This window comes from Panthera leo, chromosome C1, assembly GCF_018350215.1.
Source record: "Panthera leo isolate Ple1 chromosome C1, P.leo_Ple1_pat1.1, whole genome shotgun sequence".
NCBI classification, from domain to species: Eukaryota; Metazoa; Chordata; class Mammalia; order Carnivora; family Felidae; genus Panthera; species Panthera leo.
The window spans coordinates 89,724,390-89,751,936 of record NC_056686.1 but is presented as its reverse complement, the minus strand read 5'-3'; the positions used below and the strand labels follow the sequence as shown (position 1 = coordinate 89,751,936).

The following is a 27,547-nucleotide window of genomic DNA, read 5'->3' as shown; positions in this document are numbered from 1 at the left end:
CTCGGAAGAAAATTCCACCTCCATGTAGAATGCTCCAAGACATACTTCCAGTCGCAAAGTTTCTACAAAATCCTACCATGCTGAACAGACTTCCCCAGTAAGCAAACAGCCCCATCCATTAGTTCTTATGAAATGGTAGCTCAAAAGCAATGATTCACATTATTTCTTGCCCCATTTCCATTTTTGTCATCTTTGCTTCTCTGGGCTGTACCTGCCAGACCAAGCAATGACTTATATTCCTGTGTCAAACTTTGGTATACAGATGTTAACACCGAATTTGGAAAACTTACAGAAATCTCTTATGCTATATATAGGTCTGTTATTTCTCTTGCCTTTTATGTGCATAAAAAATAGATGGTACTTTCCAAATTTATAGGGTTGTTATGGGTTGAATTGTGTCACCCCCAAACTCGACAATGTATATGTTGAAGTCTTAAGCACCAGTACTTCCGACTGTGACCTTACTTGGAAATAGGGTCTTTGCAGATGTAATTAGTTAGGGGATGGGGTTATTAGGCCCTAATCCAAACTGACTACTGTTCTTGTAAAAATGGGGAATTTGGAAACATACATAGCGTGAATGCTATGTGAAAATAAAGGCAGAAGAGTGATACTTCTACAAGCCAAAAAATGCCAAATTGCCAGAGATCCACCAGAAGTTAGGGCAGAAAAATGAAATAGATTCTCCCTCACTGCCCTCAGAAGAAACTAATTTCTAGCCTCCAGAACTGTGAGACAATAAATTTCTGTTGTTTAAACCAACTACTTGGTGGTACTTCGTTATGGCAGCTCTAGTAAACTAATGTGATAATTTATATTTCTTAATTAAAGTATTACACAGAACATTCAAAATTGTAAAGAACAGAAAAAATGATCACAGGAATCCATGTTTTATTAAATAGATCTTAAATAGAATATGTCTGTTATCCCCATTAATTGAGTTTTATTATAGGGAGCAAATTTTATTCTTCTCCTAGTGTTTTTAGAATTTTAATCTTAATTACATGTTGAAAATTTTCAGATGTGTTTTCACAAATATTGAAATTATACAGGGTGCTCAGTCAGTTAAGTGTCCAACTCTTGATTTCAGCTCAGGTCACGATCTCACAGTTTGTGAGATTGAGCCTTGTGTGGGGCTCTGCACTGACAGCATGGAGCCTGTTTGGGATTCTCTCTCTCCCTCTCTCTGCCCCTCCCCCACTCACACACATGGACTCCCTCTCTCTCAAAATGAAATAAACATTAAAAAACCCAAATATTGAAATTGTATATGAATTTTTTCCTTCTTTAGAGCATTGATATGCTTACATTAATGATATATATAATTATACATAACTATTTCTATATAAATAATTTATAAAACCATTTTGTCAGTTCCTGGGACAAATCCTACCTGATCACGATATAAAAATTTTAAATTTATATTTGGATATTTTCATTTATATTAATAAATAAAATCAATGTTTTATATTTTTCCCTGCTACTATCTTTGTCTGCTATAGTGTCAAGATTATACGTACTCTATCTATCAAATGAATAGTTCTATTTCCTGATGTTTATACTTTCTAGAAAAAATTATTTCAAAATTTCATAAAGCTCACAGTTACAATCATCTTGGCCTGAGTTGATTTGTATTTATTTACTCATCCTAGGGTTTTTTTTGTTTGTTTTTTTTTCAAGTTTTCTATTTTCTTTTATGACATTTGGCACTTTATATTTTCTGGAATGTTTCCATTGTATCTTTGCATTCAAATTTATTGGGAAATAACTGTTTATAAAACTTTTTTCATAATTTGATTCAAGTTTATAATTCTTGCTTTTTCTGTTTCCAATCTAAATTACATCAATTAACTTTTATTGTATAAAAAATCCCCCCAAACTTACTGACTTAAAACAAGGACCATTTAATACCTCTTAAATTTGTTGGTCAGCTGTGAGGTTATGTCTGGTTAGTTCAGGTGATGTATTTTTTTATTTCAAGCAACTGTAATAAAGTGGTAGGTCAGCTGAGGTTGGATAATCTAAAATAATCTCATCCGCATGTCTGAAGGTTAGCTAGCTGTCACTTAAGTAACTTGTTTTGCCTTCACATGGTCTCTGATCCTCCAGTAGGCTAGTCCAAGAGCAATAAAAGGATATATTCCAACGTACAAAGACTTTTTGATTATTTATAATTGTGGAAAAATACATACAAAATTTACCATCTTAACAATTTTTACACATACAGTTTAGTGGCATTAAGTGCATTCACACTGTTGTGCAACCAATGTGCCTTCACTTTTGCAACTGTGTTTTACATAATTGCTATCATCTTGTTGCCCCAAGCAAGTCATAGGGGCTTGTTGCCCCAAGCAAGCCAAGGCCAGAAACAATTTGGAAAGAAACTAATCAAAACAGGGAGGTCATTACTTGAGACATTTTTGTGGCTGCCAATCAAACATTTTTCTTTTTTTTTTCTAAATGAGTCTTGAATAGATTTATACATTTTCAGCATTTTCATGAAATATAGCTAGTGTTCTTTAAACTCTTTTTAGTACAGATTACTTTGCTATATTACTGAAGAAAATAACATTGGAACTACTGAAGTTTTTTTTTTTTCTTTTTTGGCCAGCATCATGGTATAATTTGTGGGGAATCTTAAATATATTATATTTACAAATATTATATAACATGTATATTTATACTAATGTATCTATTATATTTGGTATATATATATTTTAATGTTTATTTATTTTTTGAGAAAGAGAGAGAGAGCAAGTAGGGGAGAGGCGGGGAGAGAGGGAGAGGGGGAGAGAGAGAGAGAGAGGGAGGGAGGGAGGGAGGGAGGGAGGGAGGGAGAGAGAGAGAGAGAGAGAGAAAGGATCCCAAATAGGCTCCATGCTGTCAGCACAGACCCCAACATGGGGTCGAACCCATGAACTGAGAGATCATGACCTGAGCTGAAATCAAGAGTCAACCGCTTAACCAAGTGAGCCACCCAGGCACCCCTATTTATATTTCTTTGGAGAGAGACAACACGTGCAAGTGGGGAGAGAGGTGGAGGGAGAGGGACAGAGACAGAGAGATAGTCTTAACTAGGCTCCATGGTCAGTGCAGAGCTTGATGAAGGGCTCAATCCCACAACCCTAGGATCATGACCTGAGCTAAAATCGAGAGTCAGACACTCAACCAACTGAGACACCCAGGGGCCCTATATTTGGTGCATATTTTATAGGTTCTAACCAGTGCATTAATCCAAGAAAAAGAAATAAAAGACATATGGATTGGAAAAAAAAAATAAAACTATATTCTCCACGGATGACAAGATGATAGTACATAATATATTCTGAGGAATAAAAAAGCTACTAGAACTAATAAGTAAATGTGTCAGGAATGCAGTCATTAAAATAATACCAATAAACACTAAAATAATGTCATTTGCAAAAACATGGAATGCTTGGGTGTATAACTTTACCAAATATATTTAAAGCCTATTGTTTTAGTTTGCTAGGACTGCCATACTACAGACTGGGCAGACACATTCTCACAGAAATTTATATTCTTACATTTCTGAAAGCTATAAGACTAAGTTGTAGGCACATTTGGTTTCTTTTGAGGCCTCTCTCCTCCAAGAAGACGGCTGCCTTCTCACTGTGACCTCCCATGGTGGTATCTCTGCAGGTTATGTCCTGATCTCCTCTTATAAGGACACCAGTCATATTGGATTAGGGCCAACTCTAATGACCTCATTTTAACTTAATTACTTTTTTAAAGGCCTTGTCTCCAAATACAATAACATTCTAAGATACTGGGGATTAGGGTTTCTTTCAATACATGAATTCTGGGGAAGCACAATTTGGTTCATAACACGTGTACACTGAAAATTATGAAATATTGCTGGGAGAAACATAAAAAGACTTAAATAGATGGAAAGATCTATCATGTACACAGCTCATGGTTTGAACCATCTATAACTTTTAACATTTATTCTCTCCAAATTGATCTATACATTTAACATAATCTCAGAAACTCTAGCAAGATATTTTTGTAAATGTTTCAAGCTGATTCTAAAATTTTTATGAGAATGCAATGAATTTAGAATGATTAAATCAATTTTGAAAAAGAAGAACTAAGTTGGAGAATTGACAATATTTTATTGCAAGACTAACTATAACGCTATACAGAACAATATTATGTTGGCATTCAGAATTCATACAGGGATTCCAGAAATAGGCTACGTGTGTGTGTGTGTATGTGTGTGTATTTCTAAAGACATTTTATTTTTAATTTTTAATGTTTATTTGTTTTTGAGAGAGAGACAGAGACAGAGCATGAGCATGAGCAGGAGAGGGGCAGAGAGAGAGGGAGACACAGAATCCGAGGCAGGCTCCAGGTTCTGAGCTGTCAGCACTGAGCCTGATGCGGGGCTTGAACCCACAAGCCGTGAGATCATGACCTGAGCTGATGTCAGACACTTAACCACTGAGCCACCCAGGTGCCCCTAAAGATATTTTAAAATGTCTTTTCTTTCTCAAATACAACATTAAGAAAGTGAAAACACATGACACAGATGTGGGGGGGAAAAAAAAACGTATCTCTGAAAAGAAATTTTACCTAGAGTATATAAAGAACCGTTACATAATGATAATAATATACCAATAAGAAGTAAAACAACATAAAAGATTAATAAAATATTTGAATTAGGGCACCTGGGTGGCCCAGTTGGTTAAGCATCCAACTTTGGCTCAGGTCATGATCTCGTGGTTCATGAGTTCAAGACCCGCATCAGGCTCTATGCTGACAGCTCAGAGCCTGGAGCCTGCTTTGGATTCTCTGTCTCCCTCTCACTCCCTCTGCCACTCCCCTACTTGTGCGCTCGCTTGCTCTCTCTCTCTCTTTCTCTCTCTCTCTCTCAAAAATAAATAAATAAACATTTAAAAACAATCAAAACAAAATATTTGAATGGACATTCCCAAAGTAGTACTGTTTGATGGCAAAAAAGCACATTAAATGCTCACTATCATTAGTCACCAGAGACATGCAAATAAATATTAGATTAGGACTCCACATCACAACCACTAGAATTACTAAAATTAAAAAAAGAATAATGATATCAAATAATAGTGAGGAAGCAAAACAATTAGAATTCCCAGACATTGATAGGGGAAATTCAAAATGTGCAGCCACATTAGAAAATAGCTTGGCAACTTAATATTTTACCCGTGATAGGGCAATTTCAATGCTAGGTACTTTCTCAAATGACATGAAAACCCATATCTGAGCAAATATTTGTGAATGAATATTTATAATAATCTTATTAATAACATTTCCCCAATTGGAAATGACTCAAATATTAATAGGTGAATGGATAAACACATTGTGGTAATTTATTCAATGGAGTGCTTTAGGGCAATATAATGAATGAATCATAGATTCTAGATAATAATGGTAAGTATCAAAAAATGTGAGAAAAAAAATTCCATTCACAAAAGAGTACATTCTATATAACGGAATTTATTTTAAGTCCCCAAACAGACAAAAAACTAATCTATGTTAACAGACATCAAAAGGTGGTAGCCAGAAACTGGGGGCATGTGTGAGATAGGCAGAGAGAAACCTAACTGAAAAAGATAGCAGAAAATATTTTAGGGTGACAGAAATATTATGTATCATGTTTTGGGTATTGGTTACATAGGTATAAAACTATCTATACTCACTGATCTGAACACTTAAGATATGTGCATTTTAAAGTAAATATATATTTATTACATATTTATTATCTATAATAGTTATTGTGGATTTATTGAATACAATTATTGCATATTTATTCATATTATAATACCATCTTACTCAAATCATGTCCAACTTTACAAAAATGCACAGTTTTATTTTAGGTCCAGCTCAAAATCCAGTTGTTTTATAAAATTTCTAAATATTTGACTTGCCGTGGTCTCTCCTTTCTATAAACTCCTAACTATACCATAAAATTCAGCACTTAATAGCTTATATGGCATTATATTTTCAGAAAAACTCTACCAGAAATATAATAGTTTAGATTTTGTACAGTAAAATATTCAGTGCTACATATAGATTATTTTCATGTAAGTTTATAACATTTATTAAAGTATTAAAATGAATAATTAAAATTATCTCATAAAAAGTGATCTATACACATTTAAAATGAACATGGATTTTGTAGATTCATTGAATTTTATCCAGATATCCAATATCATGACATGAAGAATACACTCTATATTTCATTTTTCGATACACTATCAGTTGTCTATTTTAAAGTTGATTTTCTTCTCTATGCGATTTTAGATGTATTTTGCTATTGTAAACACTCTCAGCCTCTTGTTCAGGTTAAATGTCAAGTATAAGCGTGCCTCTAACTTAAGAACCAAAGAACTATGAGTGACCATACTTGCCTAGCAAATCTTAGTACATGCTACAGTTCTTTACTGCACATTATAATATTTGTAGTAATCACCTTTAACTGGTACAACTTTTTTTTCTCTAGTACAACCAAGTTTATGCAAAGAAGTTTCCTATAATCCAGGGCCGTTTCCTTGTGTAACTCAGTTATCATCTAGATGTAGGGCCTGAAATCATATCACATATAAGGCTATATAGAGAGAACATACCTACATAGAAAAACATTTTATTTTGAATAAAACACTACTGCAGTAAAACACAGTGAACACATTTGTGTTTCTACTGAAGAGAAAAATCAAGAAGTCGAAACTGTATCATAGTTAAAGCCAAGATTCATTTACCTTTCACATTTTAAAAAATGTGCACTGACACATTTACTAATTGTTTCAACATTTCTTTTAACACTATTTAATTTCCCCCAAATCTATCAGTCTTTATATTTGATATGACATTGTTGTCACAATGTTGAAATTCTGTCATTGCAGCAGATGGCATCAGATTAGGGTGTTACCGACTTCTAATATTTAATTCAGCGAAAAGTCAGGAAATATGTATGCAATAAGATGAATGTTATCTTTTGCTAAAAAAAAAAAGCTAAGTATAATTTACATCAACTTTTATAAAGGATTAAAATTGTAGTCATGAGAAAATGTAACATTTAAATTTTTTTAATGTTTATTTCTTTTTGAGAGACGGTTGAGAGCCAGGGAGGGGCAGAGAGAGAGAGAGACAGACAGACAGACAGGCAGACAGAATCCGAAACAGGCTCCAGGCTCTGAGCTGTCAGCACACAGCCAGATGCGGGACTCGAATTCACGAACCATGAGATCACGACCTGAGCCAAAGTCGGTCACTTACATTAAGCCCCCAAACAGACAAAAAAATTATCTGAGGAACAGAAAAGCATAAAAAATTAAAGGAAAATAATTATATTTAGCTAGATAGAGAATTAAACCAACCAAATCAATTGTTAGATTAATTTGTATAAAAATTCCGATTCAAAAAATTGATTAGGGGTGCCTGAGTAGCTCAGCCGGTTAAGCGTCCAACTGAGCCATCCAGGCGCCCCCTAACTTTTTTAAAAAATTATTTAGATTTCATATTGACTATTACAAAATTTTGTGGCTATAATAAAAAAAATCCTGTTAATTCCAATTCCAGCTAATTTCCTGGAAAGCATGTACTAATCTGATCGAAAATATGCAGAAATATTTTTGCTAAATTTGTAGATTGTACCTGACCAGAATTTATCAATAAATAGACTGATATAAAATTAAATAATAAAAACATTTGGTTCTTAAGCAACAGGGTTATTTAATAATTGTTTTACTAAAGGAATATTGAGCTTGAAAAGATTAAAAAAAGAGTATAACAAAACATCTAAAACTATCTTGAGAAAAGAAAAATAATTAAAAGCAAAATGAACAACTCAAAGATAAACACAAACAATAGGTTATTCCATAATAAAGTGTCCTCTAGAGACTAATGTGCCTAAACCACTGATTTAAAAATGTAATATAGAGGAAGGATAAAGGCACAATAAACCAATTTGTAGATTATTCATCAATATCTCACTCTTCTCAACAAACTTTTATTACTCTGTAACAGATACAGTGATAGGTTTTGAGAATATAAAGTCAAATAAATAAGGTCCTTGTTCTCAAGGTATTTATCCTCTAGCAGGAGAAACAATTCAAAGATTTTTTTAATGTTTATTTGTTTTTGAGAGAGACACAGAGAGACACAGTGTGAGCAGGGAAGAGGCAGACAGAGAGGAAGACACAGAATCTGAAGCAGGTTCCAGGATCTGAACTGTTAGCACAGAGCCCAACGTGGGGCTTGAACCCAAGAACCACAAGATCATGAACTGAGCTGAAGTCCGATGCATGACAGAGGCATGCAGGGGGCTATTTTGAAGTCAACGAGAGACTCTGTTGTCACTCATGAGAGATCAAGACAAACTCGTGGGGGTACTTTTGAAGGAATGGTAGGTGTTATTCAGATAAGAAAATTACAAATGTATTCCAGGTAGGGAGGAGAGCATCATAAAAAATGTTGAGGTGGTAGTATCATTACACATTTGGGACACTGCAGGGGCCATTATATTCTGGAGTGAAGGTCATATAAAACAAGAGTAAGACACTGGAGGGTAGACAGAAATCAGATTATGAAATGTCTTATGTGCTAAGCCAATGTATTTGTACTTACTAACAAATTTATTCAGAAAGGTCTAAATCAAAAAGTTAATTTTTTTTTTTTTTGTCTTAGAAATATAACTAGAAGTTATGTGAAAGAATGATTAAAAGGGCATCAAACTAGAAGAGGGAAACTCACTGGAAGGTTGTTGTAATGAAGGTACTTGGAAAAATGAACTCGGACTAAGCCCTAATGGAGAAAAGAAGAGACAACTGTATCAAAGAGAATCTCAGGACTCATTCATAAATTTCACATCAGAAGTAAAACAGATAATCTCCCAACTCTCTAGCTCTATGTAGCCACAACGGGCACTGTGCATGCCATACAGATGGAAGAAGAACAAAAGTTATGGGGAGGGGTGGATGTTAGGGATGCAAAAGACTTGAATTTTGATACATTGAATCTGGTATGATTTTGAACATCTTCAAATGATGATATCTGGTAATCTGTTGAATATTTAATCCTTTTCCAATCATTTTCATATACATACATAAATGCATACATATACATGTGCATTAAAAAGTCACTACTTTTGTAACCTTTGTAAAAATTAGATGTCTTAAACAGTACTCTGATCAGATAAGGGCTTAAGTGGAAGGAGTTGGAAGGGAAAAAGAAATTTGTTATATTAAAAATTTTTATATGGACAGTATCATTATGGCAAAAGATGTTGAAGATGTTGTCCAATACTTAAAAAAAATTTTTTTTAACGTTTATTTATTTTTGAGACAGAGAGAGAGACAGACAGAGCATGAACAGGGGAGGAACAGAGAAAGGGAGACACAGAATCTGAAACAGGCTCCAGGCTCTGAGCTGTCAGCACAGAGCCCAACGCGGGGCTCGAACTCATGAGATCATGACCTGAGCCGAAGTGGGACGCTTAACCGACCAAGCCACCCAGGCGCCCCTATTGTCCAATACTCTTAATGCAACTGCTACAAAAGACAAGTAAGCTTTAAAACTTTATTTAAAGAACACTGAAGGGTTGTGGAATCAATGAAGAAGAGCAGCTAAACTTAAATTTGGACACATCTGCCATTTCTGAGCATAGGCTGAAAATGCAGGCTGGCCCAGGCAGAGAGACATTATTGTTGGAAAGAAAGCAATGATGTTCTGTCAGTTGGTTGGGGCTGCTATGATGGAGTGCAACCAGAAGAGCCTCAAATTCACAGCTGGGCCTAACCATAACTTCTGGGGACAGCTAGGGAGACTAGTCCTAGATAGCTAGGAGACAAAGTTCTAGTAGAAGAAAGGAACCGACTATAAAATAAAATAAAATAAAATAAAATAAAATAAAATAAAATAAAATGAAATAAAATGAAATAAAATGAAATAAATAAAATGAATAAAATAAAACATTTCCCTTTATGACTTTTGAAGGCATGTAGGACAGAAGGATAAAAAGCTAAGCACAAAATCTTTAAGGGAAGAACTGAAACTGTTGTAGTCTCACAGTTCTGATGTGTCAGCGACACACTAAGGGTCTTAAAAAGACCAGGGGGGTCACCCTGAAGAACAAGGAGGTCTGGGTCTTACTAAACTAGCAACCTAACTCTGGTTGGAGTGAGCAGACTCTCAGCTTCAAAGGAAAATGTTCTCTGGTAGAGGATGTCATTTGCAGTTTCTATGTTTGTTTGTTTGTTTTGTCTAACTATATAATAATAATAACATACATGAAGTGCTAAGCAAATATGACCAAAAATCAAAGGAGAGGTAAAAAGAAAAGTAAATGCACAGATAATCTAGTCTCTGGTGTCAGTAGACAAGATTTTCTTTTAATTTATGATTAATATTTTGAAAAATATATATGTAGGAAAAGATGGAAAGAAAAACTGATTAAAATTGAAAATTTCAACAGAGAATTAAAATAGATTTTTTAAATGGGCATTTTAAAAACTATAAAATGCAAGGTACTCAATGAGTTTAACAGTAGACTACAGAATTAGTAAACATAAGGCAATGGAATACAAACATATATAGAGAGAACACTGTGAGAAAAAAAATGCTAGAAAAAAAGAACAGAGCAAAAATACCTAATCTATGATTACAGAAGTCAGAATAACTGATTAGCTCTCGAGACATTCATTGACTGAGGATCTAAAGGAAGGGCCTCGTGTGTTGTGGGAAATGTTCTGTATTTTAATCTTGGTGGTTATTGTATATGAATAACCATCCATAAAAATTGAGGTGTACATTTAAGATTTTTGCACTCTGTGTGGTATGGGTGTGTTTACTTTGTAGCAATACATCAAGTTGAACACTTATAAGTTCATTTGTCTATATGTACAATACAATTCCATAGAACGCTAAAACATTTTAAGGATAATTTATTTCTAATACAAGTATAGTAAGTAAAATTGATTCAATCAACAGATTTCTTCAGTATCTTGTTGTAATTGTGCTGAGGTCAACTAATTTATAGGTTTAAAATCCAATGGGTAAAATGTGTGTGATTGTATAAAACACAATGACATAATAATTTGTTAAACTGATACAAGTGCAATGATGTGGAAGAAAAAAGAAAATTATTGATTAAAGGAAGATGAATTTACTTTATCTGCTTGGCTTTGAAAATTATTTTTGATTTGAAATGACTTGGAATTAGCCATTTCCTAAAGCTTTATAGATAGGTCATAATAAGTTGTCATATGTACTATACATTTATATGATACTTCTTCTAAGTATTCAGCATAGATTAAGAAATGCTAGTTTACAGCACATCACTTTGAGTTATTTATTTAAAATATACAAAAAAAACACCCTAGGTATATAAAATTTTCCACTGTCACTGTGGATCTTTCAACAAACCTTCAGCAGCCTACAGCATTACAGGGAATGAGGTGACAGGTTCCATCTGTCAACACTCTCTGATATTCACGTCACTTTTAGTGATAGATCCCCCCACCTCCTCTTGTGGGGGAAGAAGACTACTTCTAAGAATGACAAAACGCAAGGTTTGAAATGTGATAGGCCACTTTATAACATGGCTTCATGATTGACTGTAACTAGTACTTTTATGTCACTTTCTGACATACTTTAAAAATACAATTGTTGGAAATGCTAATAATTCAGTTCAGTTGAGAGCGTTTCCTTCTTTTCAAAGAAGTACTACAAACACTTGATTCACACACACACACACACACACACACACAATACATTATAAAGGGGTTATCTTGGAAGAAGAATCAGATTTGCTTTAAATGACTTCTTTGTTATTACTTATGAAGAAGACAGGTAACATTTAATTAACTCTGAGTACATTAGGGAACACAAAGAGTAAGTCAATTTAAAAATATTCAAAAGTAAAGTAGACTAGTTATTGGCCTTTTTTCATGCATTTATTCTGAAGCTCTTTAACAAACTACTTGTGTATTGATTTAGGTTTAAAAAATATACATTTATAAATGTACAGAACACTGTCCATTAATTGCCCTGTGTTAGGTTCTAATATTTGCATTCTAGCCTTTGAGGTGAGAGCACAGCTTTATTTTGCACCCAATAATCTGTATCTCCTTAATTACCCACCACCTTTTTAACATTCCACTTTTCTTTTATGTGGCAAATGTTCTGACTCATCTTTTCCCACCAGATGCTTACATAAAAGTCAGGAAAGGGAGCATAAAGACAAGGAAACACGTGACAAAGATTTAGTCAGATGTATGTACCATGTGCATAATGGTTTGTGATCAGTTATGGGTCTTATATAAAAAGTTGATTCTTCAACTTTTTAAAAATAAAGCGTTAAAACAGCTTGGGAATGAGTACATCGAGTACCTCTATCTTCCCACACTATCTTCTCAGAATAGAGGTTATAGCTAACCCTCTATACACTATTGGCCATGCTTTGAATCTTGTGACTCCAGTGCTGTGGTCACAACACACTAGACCAAGTATTTCTCCTAGAAATTAAAGTCATTCCATGATACTTTCGTGTCCTTTGTAGAGAAATCAGTGCATTAATACCATTATCCATTGGGTAGTGTACCAGGATTTGTTCAGCTGAAAGCAATAAAAATTGGCTAAAAGTGGCTTGAACCACAAGGAAATGAGCCATTACTTAAGTAGCTGCCCAAGTAGCACAGCCACTCAAGAACAGCACTGAAGATATAACTATATCACTACATGACACCTTCAAACTTCCCACCTCTAAGATGGCTGTCACAGTTTCAGGCATTATGTGATCCCAAGACAGCTTGGGGTATGAAATGGAAGGGAATAGGAGCAAAAGTGTTTTCTCATGACACTCCATTATTAGGAAACAAAACCTTTCCCAGGAGCTCTCTAATAGGCAACCCCTAATTTCTCACTCATTCTGTTTCACTGGCATTCAGACAAGCGTAACTGAACTAAAGCAATCATGAATAATCACCAGAACTGACCACTGGTGTCTAAACAAAATAGAGCTTCTGTTAGTAAGAAATAGGAGATGGCTATTAAGCAGACAACCAAAAATGTCATCATCTGCCACAGATGGTCATTATGCAATCAAATCTTTAATAGAGAGTTTAAACACAAGGCTAAATAGATAACACAGTGAAAGGAAAAACATAGTTAAGAAGTGCTGAAAGTAGAAATCATAACAGGCAAGGGAGGAAAGAGTCATGAGTGTGGAAGCTTACTAGACCAAAAAGCAACAGTTGTCTGATTCAAAGGCAACAACAAAATTACTGGCTTACTATATCTACTGTCTGGGTCATTAGAGTTGCTTACGGGTCACTGGAGATACTTTTATGTTCCGAATGGTGATAAATGATTTTCTAGGGATCTTTGATATCCTGCCCTTTTGATACAGTGTTGGCATTCTCTCTTCCTGACTTCTCTGTGTTCTCTTAACATAAACACCACCACCTCAGTGACATGAGAAACACGAGAATACCTACACCTCCTGAAAACTAAAAGCGCTGATATAAAGAAGAGATATTGTTGAGACTACAGTTCTTATACATATCATCCAGTGAATATTTACTGACTCCTCATTGCATGGCTGATAGTATCCTTAGTTCTTGGGATAAAGGGTAAACAAGACAAAGTCTTTCCTATCATAGGACTTCATTCTACTTTAAGAGAGACAGTATTCAATAATACATATAAATTAGTATAATATTTTTGTAGGTATAATGTCAAAGATGACAATGATAATGAATATTGTCACATATTAAGAAACATCCTAAGTACTTTTTTTGTTATTATTACATTTAGTTATTGTTTTAATGTAGACACCCTGTGTTCCATTTTATAGATGGGAGGCAGTGATAAAATCTATAAAAATAATTAGGATAGGGGATTCTCAGTGAGTGCTGAATAATCATTGATGCATAATTGTGTAAAAGAGAAAACAAAAACACAAAAGGATGAGAGAAAATCTGAAGGGATATGTATTGGACAGAGAGATGAGCAAGACTAAAGTCTATACACCTGCAATTAGTTTGGTGTTTTGAAGAATAGTTAGGAGGTCAAACTGGATAAAGTCCAGTGAGCAAGAACAACAATGCAAGAGAATAGGCCCCACAGTTATGTAGTGAGAGATTATGTAAAGCTTCTTAGGCCATAATAAGAGGTTTAATTTTATTCTGAGAGCAATGGGAAGTTATAAATCGGTTTAAAACAGGGGATGATGTGATTAAACTTTTTAAAAGATCATTCTGGCTGCTGTGTGGAAAATAGAGTCTAAGGAAACCAACTTGGAAGCAGAACAACCAGTTAGTTATTATGGTAGTGCTGGCAATAGATGATGGTATGAAATAAGGCAGTAACCAAAAAAAAAAAAAAAAAAGTGAATGGAAATAATTAAATTCAGGATATATTTGAAGACAGTTTCTGAAGTATTTGTTGATAGATTAAATATAGGATAGAAAAGAAAGGAAGCAAGGATAATGCTTAGCTTTGGGCATGAAAAATTGGTGACTAGTGGTCCCGTTTACTAATCTGAGAATACTGGGGAGAACCATTTTCACTTGTTTTGGTTTGTTTTAGTGGAAGGCAGTAGTGCACAGAATAACTAGAACTGAGAATTCCTTTTGAGATGTCTATTCAGTGTCTAAGTAAAAAGTAGCAAATGGAGATTTTCTTTTCTTTATAGAGTCAGTAAGATCATTATTAGATCTGTTTTTCTCAGTAGTAATGATATTACTCATTTTTATTCATTTATTCACTCACTCATTCAAGAAAAAATGTGCAAATTATTTACTCCCTCAATAATGGTTTCAGATATTTTTAGCCCTCTCCTCCCAACTGAGCTTTATTTCACCAACCATCTATAGAATGTATTCATTAAGATAATTTACTAAAAATGTACCAAGCTGGACTTTGTCCTAATTTGGACCCTTTCTTCTGTTTGTCTAATGGCCCTGTTGAACTTTATTCAAGCCCTGTAATGCTAGAAAATAGGAGATATTAAGAAATTATCCCACATTTTATGCTCTAGGAAATTGCTTACTGCACAGACTACCTCTCCGCATATGACTTAGATGAAACTCAAAGAGGCCCCCATTGTTTATCTATGATAAAGCCAGACACAGACCCTCCAAATCTCCATTTATTTCCTCATAAATGATTAGTTTAACCACTTGATCCCCAATGATTAATCAGAACAAAGTGCTTATTAATAAAATATTAAGATTCTTTCCCAAGTCCCTGGTTTTGGTAACATCTTCATCCTGAGCCAATATACAATCACTTCTTAAAGGCCTCTTCCAAGAATAGACTCTGTGCAGGGTAAAATATTCTCTGACCTACTATCCAATCATGCCATTTTTTCATCCCATTTTCCCACACTCAGTTCATCCAACCTTGTTCAGTCACCTCTATAAAAGAAAACCTGTTTTAGAAAAAGACCCACAAATAGAACAAACTGTTGGTTGCCAGAGGGAAGGGGGTTGGAGGGATGGGCAAAATGGGTGATAGGGAGTGGGAGGTATAGGCTTCCAGTTACGGAATAAGTCACAGGGATGAACTGTACAACAAAGGGAATCCAGTCAATGGCATTGTAATAACAATGGACGGTGACAGATGGTAGCTACACTTGTAGTAAGCATACCATAACATTTAGAGATGCTGAATCACTATGCTGTATACCTGAAACTAATGTAACATTGTGTGTCAACTATACTTCAATTAAAAAGATCAAATCAAATCAAAATCATTACTGAAAAAGGAAAACCTGTTTTCTTCCCAAGCCTTCAGATACTTGCAGAGCTTATTTCAGTTCTCCCTAATGCAATGGTTCTCCCCCACCCACCCATTTCATCAGTCCCTTCCTCCTCAAATAAATAATGCTTTTGAACATCCCCCCTTTACTAAGCCAGGATTTGCTTCCTGGATACCAGATACTCTAACTTCAGTCTAAAAGATTTAGAGAAATCTTTGATTTATAGTATCAACTGTAATTTCTATATATTAACCAAATTCTATCTCACTCTGTTTCTCCAGAATGTGTTTACCTTCACCCTTCTACTCTCCGCAAGGATTAGGTAATATTGCCACAACACAAAGAGCCATAGAACAGGGAACCAGCCACTATGACTAATGAGTATAACCATTTTACCCATTGCTCAACATTGCCAGATGATTTTCCTTAAATGATTTTCCCTAAATCTCATCTTGTGATCTACATGTCTAAATACAAAATATTCAGGAAAGAACAACAACAATTTTCTAGCCTAACAAAAAATCCAGAGAAGGAAAAAGCAGGTGGTATCAGCTAATCTAAGCTGGAACCTGGAAAATAGGTAAAGATAGAAAAGAACCCAGATATAAGTTAAAACATCATTTAAATGGATGGTCACTGAATCTATACTGAATAAAAATAATGGATGAAAAAAAATGGGAGGATTCGAGAGTATGAAATTCCAGTTGAAGAAGTAACATTAAGAAAATACTTTTGAGGATTTCTGGGAGAGATATAAACCAAGACGGCGACATAGGAAGCTCTAGAACTCCCTTCCTTCTATGGACACATCAAACATGCAGCTACACACCAGGCAATTACCTCTTAAAGAAATCCAGAAACTTAATGAATGACTTCTCCACAGTGAGCATCAATATGGGTAGGAGAGGCTGAGATACATTCTCACTGTAAACTCCAACCCTGGCCCCTGGTTTTATGGCTGCCACCCAAGGGGTGGGTCTCCAGACTGCCTGGTTCTGACAGTTAAGAGGGCTTTCATTCATGAGTTCCAAATGACTGTGGCAAACTCAGGATTTCTTAACTGGTTATCTCTTCAGGGCTCAGCTAAGAGGGAACAGACAATAATGTCTATCTCCCAGCCTCATCCTGAAAGAGGACCATCTGCATACTTTAAATGTTATTGTCTAAGGGTCAGGCTTCTAATTTAGCTGAATCTATGGTCCAGCTCTGATCTCTCAGGCAATGAAGAAACCAAGGGTCATCTCCCCAACCATCTCCCTGTATCACACTACAAGGCACCAGTATCTCCCTGAAAGGAGCTTGTAACACCTCTGTGCCACAACTTTTGCAGTTGCTACCAAGAGATGGGTTTCCAGATCAGCTGACTCTATGAAAGGCAATGGGGGCTTCATTCACAAGTTCCCCAGGATTGTAGAAACAAAGAAGCAGTTCCTAACTGGCACAGGTGAACCTCACCCCTTCCCCAGCTGTACAGCTATACAGCCTGGCCCAGGGCAGAAGTGGCAACAGTGCCCATCTCCCAGTTTCTCCATGGAATGGACTTATTTTCTCAGCTGCTGCCTAAGGCTCTGACTTATAATTAGTCTGCATTGAGCTGAATGCAATCTTCCCCTTTGGGACACTCAAGATCTTAGCATATCCTCAGCTACTGAGAGTCAATAAGAACAAAGAATATGGTTTGGACGTTACAAAAATTGAGAGATAACCCCAGGCTCAGACAAAGTTGATTGATGAGGTTCATTTATTACAGAAGATCACTCTGTCAAGATTGAGAAAGGGGCTATTTTATTTATTTTTGACAAAGGAACCAAAAATATACAATGGGGAAAGGATGATCTTTTCAATAAGCGGTGTTGGGAAAACTGGACTGCCATATACAAAAGAATAAAACTGAAACCCTTTCTTACGCTATACACAAAGATCAACTCAAAATGGATTAAAGACTTTAATGTAAGACCCAAAACTTTAAAAATCCTAGAAGAAAACATAGGGGATAAGCTCTTTGACATTGATCTTGGCAGTGATTTTTTGGATTTGACATCAAAGGCAAAGATACTAAAAACAAAAACAAACAAGTGGGACTACATCAAACTAAAAAGTTTCTATACAGCAAAGGAAACCATTCAGAAAATTAAAAGGCAACCTACTGAGTGGGAGAAAATATTTGCAAACCACATATCTGATAAGGGGTTAATATCCAAAATATACAAAGAACTCATATAACTCAATAGCAAAAAGGGACCCAATTGAAAATGGGCAAAGGACATGAATGGATGTTTTTCCAAAGAAGACATACAAGTGGCCCATAGGTACATGAAAAGGTACCCAATATCATTAGTCATCATGGAAATGTAAATCGAAACCACCATGAAATATCATGTCACACCTCTTAGGATGATTTTAACAGAAAGACAAGAGATAAAAAATGCTGATGAGAATATGGAAAAATGAAAAAAAGGAACCCATGTACATTGTATGCAAATGGTACAGCCACTATGGAAATAGTATTGAGGTTTCTCAAAAATTATCAACAGAACTACCATATAGCCAGCAGTCACGTTTCTGGGTATGTATCAAAGAAAACAAAATTATAATCTCAAATAAATAGCTGAACTTCATTGAAGCATCATTCACAAAAGCCAGAATATGCAAACAGCCTAAATGTTTGTTAACAGATGAAAGGATTAAGAAAATGTGGCGTATGTATGTATATGTGTGTGTATACATGTGTGTGTATATATATATATGTATTGCATTTGTGTGTGTGTGTGTGTGTGTGTGTGTGTGTGTGTGTGTGTGTGTATGTAAATCCAACCTTAGGAAGGAAATACTATCAATTGTGACAACATGGATAAACCTAGAAGATTCACAAAAACCCTACAAAACATATTTAGCATTATGCTAACTGAAATAAGCAAGACAGAAAGAGACAAATAATGTATGGTACCACTTACATGCGGACTCTAAAAGAAAAAAAAAGTCAGACTCATAGAAACGAAGAGTAGAAAAGTAGTTGCCAAGGGCTGGGGAGTGGGGGTAAGGAAAACAGAGGTGAGTAAAAAGGTACAAACTTTCAGCTATAAAATAAATAAGATCTGAAGATCTTATTATAATATTGTTACTGCAGTTTATAACACTGCTTTGTGTACCCGAAATTTACTGAGAGTTAGAACTTAAATGTTCTCATCAACAAGTTAAAAGGGTAATTATATGAGGTGAAGGATATGTTAACTGGATGGGGGAATATACAATATAAAGAAAAGAATCTGCCTAAGAATAAAGCACAGAAGAAATCAGCACACAACGTGTGCACACATCAAATCATACATATGTACATACATGCATACTGTACACTTTAAATGTCTTACAATTTTGTCAATTACATCTCAATAAAGCTGAAAAGAAAGTAAATTATTTTGATAATCTAGGTTAACAGACATTAAGGCGCCCATTAAATTTTTATAATCCATAGGATATGAGAATTGATAAGGCAGCAGAGTTGAGAGCTTTTTCACAAGTTCACACTTGGTCAAGTGTATAAAGCAAAGATCGGAAATGATTTTATATTTCAAGCTTTTGTGACTAAGCCCAGAGACACAAGGTGGTGCAATTTACTAAATGGATATTTACAAAAAGGGACAAGCTTTGGATAACTGATAATGTGTTCAGTATTAAATATACTTCATTTAAAGTGCCTGTGGGATACTTAGTCTAAAAGGAAATTTCATATATGGTTGTGAAGTTCAGAGAAGTAGTTAAGGTTGGAAATTTAGGTATATTATTTATCAGCATATATAAGGTTATAGAAGTTAGTTTAAGATTCTGAGAGTGGATAAGAAAGATGAAAGATTAGATTGAAAAGTTCTGGTGTGGTATCTCACCAGAACTGATCATTAATCTCCCTCGTTATCCTGATTATTGTTGAAGTCAGTTAAATTAATTCCAAGCCAGCAAGTATATTATGCAGCTACTCTGTGCCAGCTATCTGGTTTTCAAGTTTTCCAGGTTTTCAGGATATAATAGTAACAAATATAGATTCACTGTTTTTCCTTTAAGAGACTATAGAAATCTTTGAGAACAGATCTTTATATCCATGATTGATGGTTTCCTAACATCTAGAATATTATTATTCCAACTCCTATACTGGGCGTTTAATTATTTCCACGACTTGAATGAATGCTTATTTACCTCTAGTAGGTACATATACCTCTTGTTTGCTCACAGCAGTTTGACTCTTCTTCTGGAAACAGCACATGTTTTACTTAAAATCTCTCCTCAGCCCTCAATCCAGGTGTTTACCTGGTGAGGGGAGGGAGGAAGTGACCCCACGTGTAGTTCAGAGTGGGCTTGTGACTGAAAGCTGAACCACTGGAGCCTTTTATATCAGAGACCATAAGACAGACAGAAACAACTGGCCCTAATCATACCACCCGGAGCTAAAGGGACTTCTGGAGAAGCATGGTAATCCTTGGAAAAGATCATTTCCCTTTCATAAGTACTGCTGCTAGGAGTTAGACTGTAGGCTGAAGCTGCTGGAAGCTAAATATACAATATAAAGAAAAGAATCTGCCTAAGAATAAAGCACAGAAGAAATCAGCATCAACATAGATTACTGTGGTCCCAAAGTATTTTCTGACTGAATCCAGTTCTACCTGAAACCAATTTTGTTTTCTAGATATTCCTAAGTAGGCTGGGATAAGGATTTTGTTGCTTGTAAGCAAAATCTTCTACCCTATTTGTAGCATAGATATATAAATTCAGGTTATGAAATTAGATGTAGTATTTAACTTCTCTTGTTATTAAATGAATGAAGTTAAGTAAGTTGCTTAACCTTTCTATGCCAAAGTGTCCTTATCTGTAAAACAGGGAGGATAAAAGTGCCAACATCTTGAGGCACTTGGGTGGCTCAGTCGGTGGCTCAGCCAACTTTGGCTCAGGTCATGATCTCGCAGTTTGTGGGTTTGAGCCCCACATCGGGCTCTGTGCTTCATATTCTGTGTCTCCCTCTCTCTCTGCCCCTCCCCCACTGATGTGCCCATGGTCTGTCTGTTTCTCTGTCTCAAAAAAAAAAAAAAGAATAAACATTAAAAAAAATTTTTTTAAAGTGCCAACATCCTAAGGTTGATATGGGGACTAAACAAGAAAATGGGCTTTGTTATCGATAGTTGACACAAAAGCAAAACAAAGTATGACAGACGATGATGATGACGATGATGATGATTGCTATTCACATTTTAACCTGTAGCTCAAATGGAACAACTCAGTTTCTGTGAGTTATTTTGTACATGCCTGTCTCAATGCCCTTATTATGCTTAACCTAGCATCATTATTTCAAGTAACAAATATTTATTACACTTTATTTTGTTAAGCATACACAGATGAAAATATGTGATTCTTGCTTTTGACATGCTCAAACCAAGTTGCAATGCAGAATAAAATATAATTAATAGTATTTATAAAAGTGTATGTGTGCATGTGAACATACAAATGTGAAGACAACAGAGAAATGAAATAACAGAATACAGAAGTGAAACAGAAGGAAAACATGGACTAAGCACTGAAGGAAGAGAATTGGGTGGATAGTGAGGTTTGTTTGGATTTGGCCTGAAATAATTATGCCATAAATAGTCATTACACATATATTTCTAACAATTGTGCAGACAAAAAGCTAATGCCATGTTATAAAAAAGAAGAAAGGCGATTGTGAGGAATCTATGATAATGCAGAAATGCCAAGTCTCCCAACTGTTGCTCTGTAGAACCTCTCTAATTCTCATCAGCCTGTGATTGTACATAATGAGCTCCCTATTATAAAATGGTGAATTTTTATCTTCTATGCATCCTTGTAGTATAGATTGTTCTATTAGTCAAAGGTCCTAAGGACACACATACAATGGAAGAGTAGGAAGAATTCATATATTTTGCTGACAGAAGCTGTGTCTATCTAGCCCCTATCCAGAGACTATCTGGAGTTTTCTAGACTTGAAGTTGTTGATTTCTGTCCCTGAAATATTCTCCCTCAGATATCTAATATGCTCACTCACTCTCATAAAATATCTTCTTCTGAGAAATACCTATCTTCATATTATCAAAAGTGCCCTACCTACCAATGCCTGATCCTTTATTCCATTTTATTCTAGAATTGTTGTAATAATCTCTTCATTTATTTATTTTGTGTCTCCTAATGTGTAAGATAATTTGGAACAGAGGCTATGTTTCTCTTTTCACAATTTTAACACCAGGGCTCAAATGCCATATTCACCCTAAACACTCGGGACATATGTGTGAAACACAACAGGTGCTAATAAAATATTTACTAAATTAGTGATTAAAAGTAAATTAAATTTATTTTGAATTTTTTAAATCTTGAGACAATTATGGATTTATATGATGCTAAAGAAAATATAAAAATTTTAGACAAAACACTATTAATTAAATTGCTTATTTATTTATTTTCCCATCATGGAAAATAGCATTTCTATAATCAGCTATTATCTGCTCCCTTCAAAACTACTCTGAAAACACTGCTCTACCAGTCAAGTTGAATATATTGCTCTATTTTTTTTTTATGTCACATTCCACACTCTTCATATGATTCATCAACCATATCAATTTAACAAAATTACAGGAAAGAAATCACATGCCAAATCACAAAAAGAAAGAGAAAAAAGTTTCTGCAATTCTTGTATTTTTACATGAGGATATTTTACAAAGATATAAAGAAAAGTATGAATATTATAAACCTATGAAGTCATTCCATTTTCAGATTTTTCATTATATGACTACTATATATACTTCATGATAATTTAAGACACAGAAAAGGAAATAGAAATTATAGTAAAAAAACTCTATAAATATAAATCCTAAGATGAAATTTGTTTAAAGTAAAACTTTACTACCTAATAATTCAAATTGCTGTCTAGGATCATGTGTTTGTTTTATTCATCAAATATTCATTCAGCACATAAATATCGAGCACTAAAAATGTGCCAGGAACTATTGTTATAGGGGTTGTATGGTTCAGACAACAAAATAAAGATCTTATTTTCATGAATCTTAATTTGTAACTGGATAATATAGACTCATATACACAACATATATATAGATGCATGCACACTCAGCCAAATCAATAAAATATATACTCTAATGGTGCTGAGCCTGTGGAGGAAAATAAGTCAGGGAAGACAGAAGAGAATGGCCAAACAGTGAGGAGAACGGGCAGCTGTAATTTTAAACAGTTAAACAGAATGGTTAGATAAAGTCTTCTTTGAGGTGACATTTGTTTAAAGACCTGAAGGAAGGAATCAATGAACCACACTCAGTCTGTGGGAAAAGCAGGCCAGGCAATAGAGACTCTGAAGCAGTTATGTGCCTACCTCATTTGAAAGAGCACAGCGAGATGGGGATAGAGAAGACGGTGCTTTGGTTAGAAAGGAAACAGGAGATGAATAATTTAGGACTCTGCAGGCCAATGTGAGGCCTTTGGCCTTTATCCTGAGTCTGATAGAAGGGATTTGAGTATTCTGAGCCGAGGAGTGTCATGCCCTTATTTTCGCTTCTCTGGATCACTCTAGCTGTCAATAAGGACACAAGAGACCAGTCAGAAGTTTTAAGCTGTAAACTAGACTCAAACCATCATCAATTTGTCAGAGTGGAGAAATGGAAAAACAAAAACCAACAAAACGAAAAACCCTCCTTATTACTATATGTATGGAGAACAGTGAATAATACCTCAGAAAGCTTTCAGTGAGTATTAAACAGCCGAAAAAAATTTTCCCTGGAAGAAAGCTCCAGGCTGCCCCTTTCATCATTGTCCTTTTTAACTATATAAAACTTTACACATGTTCTCCTTAACTGTGTGTAAAACATGCATATTTCTTTCTCCCCGTTGTATTCACCTTTTTGTTTAAGGGAGCGTCAGTGTTAAGCTTCAGCTATTCTCTTTTCATCTTTTAAAGCTTTGTGCATTATGCATAATCCATACTTTGTATCATACATCAAAACAATTAATGTACAGTACAGACTTTATAGAGTTGAACATAAAGAACTTTATCTCCACTTGATGTACAATATATGCAAAATTTCCATGTGAATTAATGGAAGTCATACGTGGGCTTTGTGAAAAGATCATTTTCAAGAGCTTTTAGAAGATTTATCAGAATATGTGTATAGCTCAGTTTTTCTATATGTCTATTGACTTTATTGTTTAATTGGTTTATAACAGTGCTTAAAATTGACCTGATTAGAAAACTCTTATTATTTCAATGTAAAAGAGTATCTTCAGATACAGTATCTGTACAACTAATTGCTTAATGTCTTGCTTTTATATAAATGACTTACCTCCATTCTTGTGATTTTTTTCCCCACTAATCTCCCACTTAGTGGTCATAGCCTCAAATATTTACACTCTTTAATACTGTTCAACTTCAATGCCCTCCTTCTAATGCCAGCCAATTTGGATGGCCATCTAGATACAAGGAAACTTAGTAGATACTGCAAGAGACTTAAAAAAAAGATAGAGAATACTTATCCTAACAGAACTTGCAATCAATTGTTTTATTATTATTATTATTATTATTATTATGCTTATTTTTTTAAGTAGGCTTTACTACGAGCACAGAGCCCAACACTGGGCTTGAACACACGGCGCTGAGATCAAGACCTGAGCTGAGATCAATAGTTGGAGGCTTAACTGACTGAGCCACTCAAACACCGCTGCAATAAGTCCTTTTAGTTCAAATCTGGGTATATTAACTGTTATATTCAAAGTATCGACTTAGAAATTTTTCTAGAACAGAGAATCATGGAACTGGGACTGAAGAAAGAATGAGTTCAATAATTGGATAGGATGTGCTCAGTCATTCCCTACCCTAAAGATAACCTACCCTACCTATACTTTGTTTGAAAGTGTTTTTTTGTTTTTTGTTTTTTTAACAATCACAAGCACCATTGCATTTGTAATTCTGAAAACAACTTTGAGTAAGCCAATTTTTCTTACTTATTTAACACACTTTTGTAGTGCTTATTACATGCCAGGTACTATTCTAAGAGTTTTTCATGCCTCCACTCATTAAATAGTTGTAACAATTTTCTGAGATAGATACTATCCTGACCCCATTTTACTGATGAGTATTTTCTACACTTGCCCCCCTACAGCACATTCTCCACACGGCAAAGCAAGCCACTCAGGGTATATGCCTCCCCCACTTTAAACTCTCCAGCAACTTCCCAAACCAACTAAAATAAAACCCAAATTCCTTAGTATGGCCTATAAAATATTATGCAATCTGGTCCCTGCCTGATAGTCTGTACATTTCACACTGGCTTTCTTTCTGTACCTGGGGGTTTCCGCATTTACTATTTCCTCTTCCTGTAATGTCGTTCTTACCTTGCTGTCCCGGCTACGGCAGCAGTCCCAGAGGTCCTTTGGGGATGCGGCTGCAAGGATTTGGGATTGACCGGCTTGATCTGCGAGCGCCAGCGCAGAGGTGAAGTGTCCTGGCACCCGCAGTCTGACTTTGACGGCTGCTGGGCCTTCCTGTTCCCAGGTGTGATGCTGATAGAGGCCTTCGTGACCCAGGAGAAAGAATCCGAGATGGCGCAGCTGATGGACCTGATGGGCCACGAGCCCTGGAAGCTCTGAAGTCTGGATGGAGGAAGCAGGACTACTTGCCCAAAGTTAATTTTCGGAAACAAGCTAAAGACCGCTTCAGGGGCCTCCTCAGCTTCAACCGCGCGGGGTGGCAGGGCTCCTGGAGGACTTCCTGCCCTGTGGAGCAGTGGAATCCGGACTACTGCCCTAAGCGGCGTTCGACCCATGCCCCCGACATGAACGACGTCTGTCTTGCGTGGGGAGCTGCTGCTGAGTCTCAACTTCCTGCCCAGATGGGGCTGCCCATGTCCGCAGAGACACCCACAACCTGCTGCTCCGCCTAGCTGCGTCTGGTGTCCCCCAGGCCTGGGTGGAAGGTCGGCACCCTTACCCTGCCGCTCTTTGCCTGGGCGTTCCCCAAGCCTCTTGCACCAGTGGGAGTGTGCCTTCCACCTGACACGCGGAGGTCCGCGCACGCGCGCCACCTTCCGGCAGCTGCTGTGAGCCACCTCCTTGGGGACAGGAGCTGGCTCTGGGCCTGTCCACGGATGCTGGCTACCGAGCTGACCATTCACCCCGATTGAAGGAGAAAAGCCCAGTGCCAGAATCTCTTTCCTGACGCCTTTCTGTTTGTGTGAGTGTGTGTGTGTGTGTGTGTTTCCCCAATTTATTTTTATTTTGAGAGACAGCGCAGTAGGGGGAGGGGCTGAGAGAGCGCTATAATCCCAAGCAGGCTTCATGCTGTCCGCCAGGAGGCCTGGGGCTTCAACTCAGGAACTCTGAGATCATGACCCGAGCAGAAATCTCCACCTGGTCGCTTACCCACTGGGCCAACCAGGCGCACCTGCACTCATTACGTTTTAACAGAGATCTTAACCTGTTTCTTCTGTGGTGTGGGTGCTGCTTGAGAGCTGATTTTGTTGGGGATGTGCCTCACATCAGTATCTTTTGACCTCCTGCATGCCAGCTTGTTTGGATTATTTAATTTGCCATAGTTTGAGGGCAGTGGGAAAATTTGAGTTTAAAAATGCAGAGACCACTTAAAAACAACAACAGGAGATCTCAATAAAAGGTCTAATCTGCAGAGAAATCCTTTGTTTATATAATCCAAGTACACTTCTCCAACTGTTAGATCCTTTTTTATTTCATTCTCCTACATAAATTAATGTCCTTAAAAAACAAATGGACTATTTCTCACCCCAATGCTTGTTTCCCTAATTCTAGTTTGTCTCCCCTACTGTAGTGTTTTTAACTTATTGAGGGCACAGACCTTATTCCACAAAGTCTCATGTGGCTATGAGAGTATGTAGAAGAGTAGGATCTTGGTAAGTAGTCGCTGACTGACTGAGTGGACATATAAAGTAACTTTTTAAAGCTTTTATAAATTTTCACACCTCACAGTTCATAAACTTAATTTCAACATATTTACTTGATTTTAAACCATTGTTATGAGTTAACATGCTCAATGTTTAATAGTACTATAGAAATTACAATTTTATATCTAATAATTATTAAATAGTTGTTATTTCCATGTACAGTGCCATACTCATGAATGACTAATTTTTAGAACAATAATATTAATTGAATATTATTGCAGATGAAAAAACTCAGTCTAAGACAGGTAAGGTTGTCCAAGAGATCACAGACAAATGAGCAGAGTTGATGGTATTTAATGCATTCAGTCTAACTGTTGAGCCAGTGGAGTAGATGACCCCACTTTAGATTCTCTTCAGTGTACATACTCACTATCAAGATTTCCTAACATGATATGCTTTTATGACTGGCACTAGTGTTCTAATGAAAGGCTCTTAAATTTCAAACATATCTGGGGGTGGAAGATGCATATCTTCCACACTGAGGCAGTTACTAGTTACCCTTATTTTCCTACAGAGCGCTTTTAAGGCGATGTTTTTTGGAGGGAGTAGCTTTGAGGAGGGAAGCTGCAAAACCACATCTGACTTTACACTGGCAACAAACAAACCTTCACTTTGTTGTGTGACTGTGATCTCTTGGTTAATTTATTACCACAAAACCACAGCATAAGTCCAGTCTAGTCTAATAACACTGGTAAATTACAGTTTGGGAAAATATGCAATTATTTTCCAAAATCTGTTATGTCTATCTATCTAGTAGAGCCACATAATAGCATCAACAGATTATACTTTTTCAAATTATGTAATTTTCTACTATGTAATGCCT

The 27,547-nt window shown here is 35.9% G+C and overlaps 1 pseudogene; it reads left to right on the top strand.

Annotated features, from left to right (window-relative positions):
- Positions 1 to 25,805, top strand: part of LOC122225940 — a 37,785-nt pseudogene extending 11,980 nt beyond the window's left edge.
- The last annotated feature ends 1,742 nt before the right edge of the window (positions 25,806 to 27,547 follow it).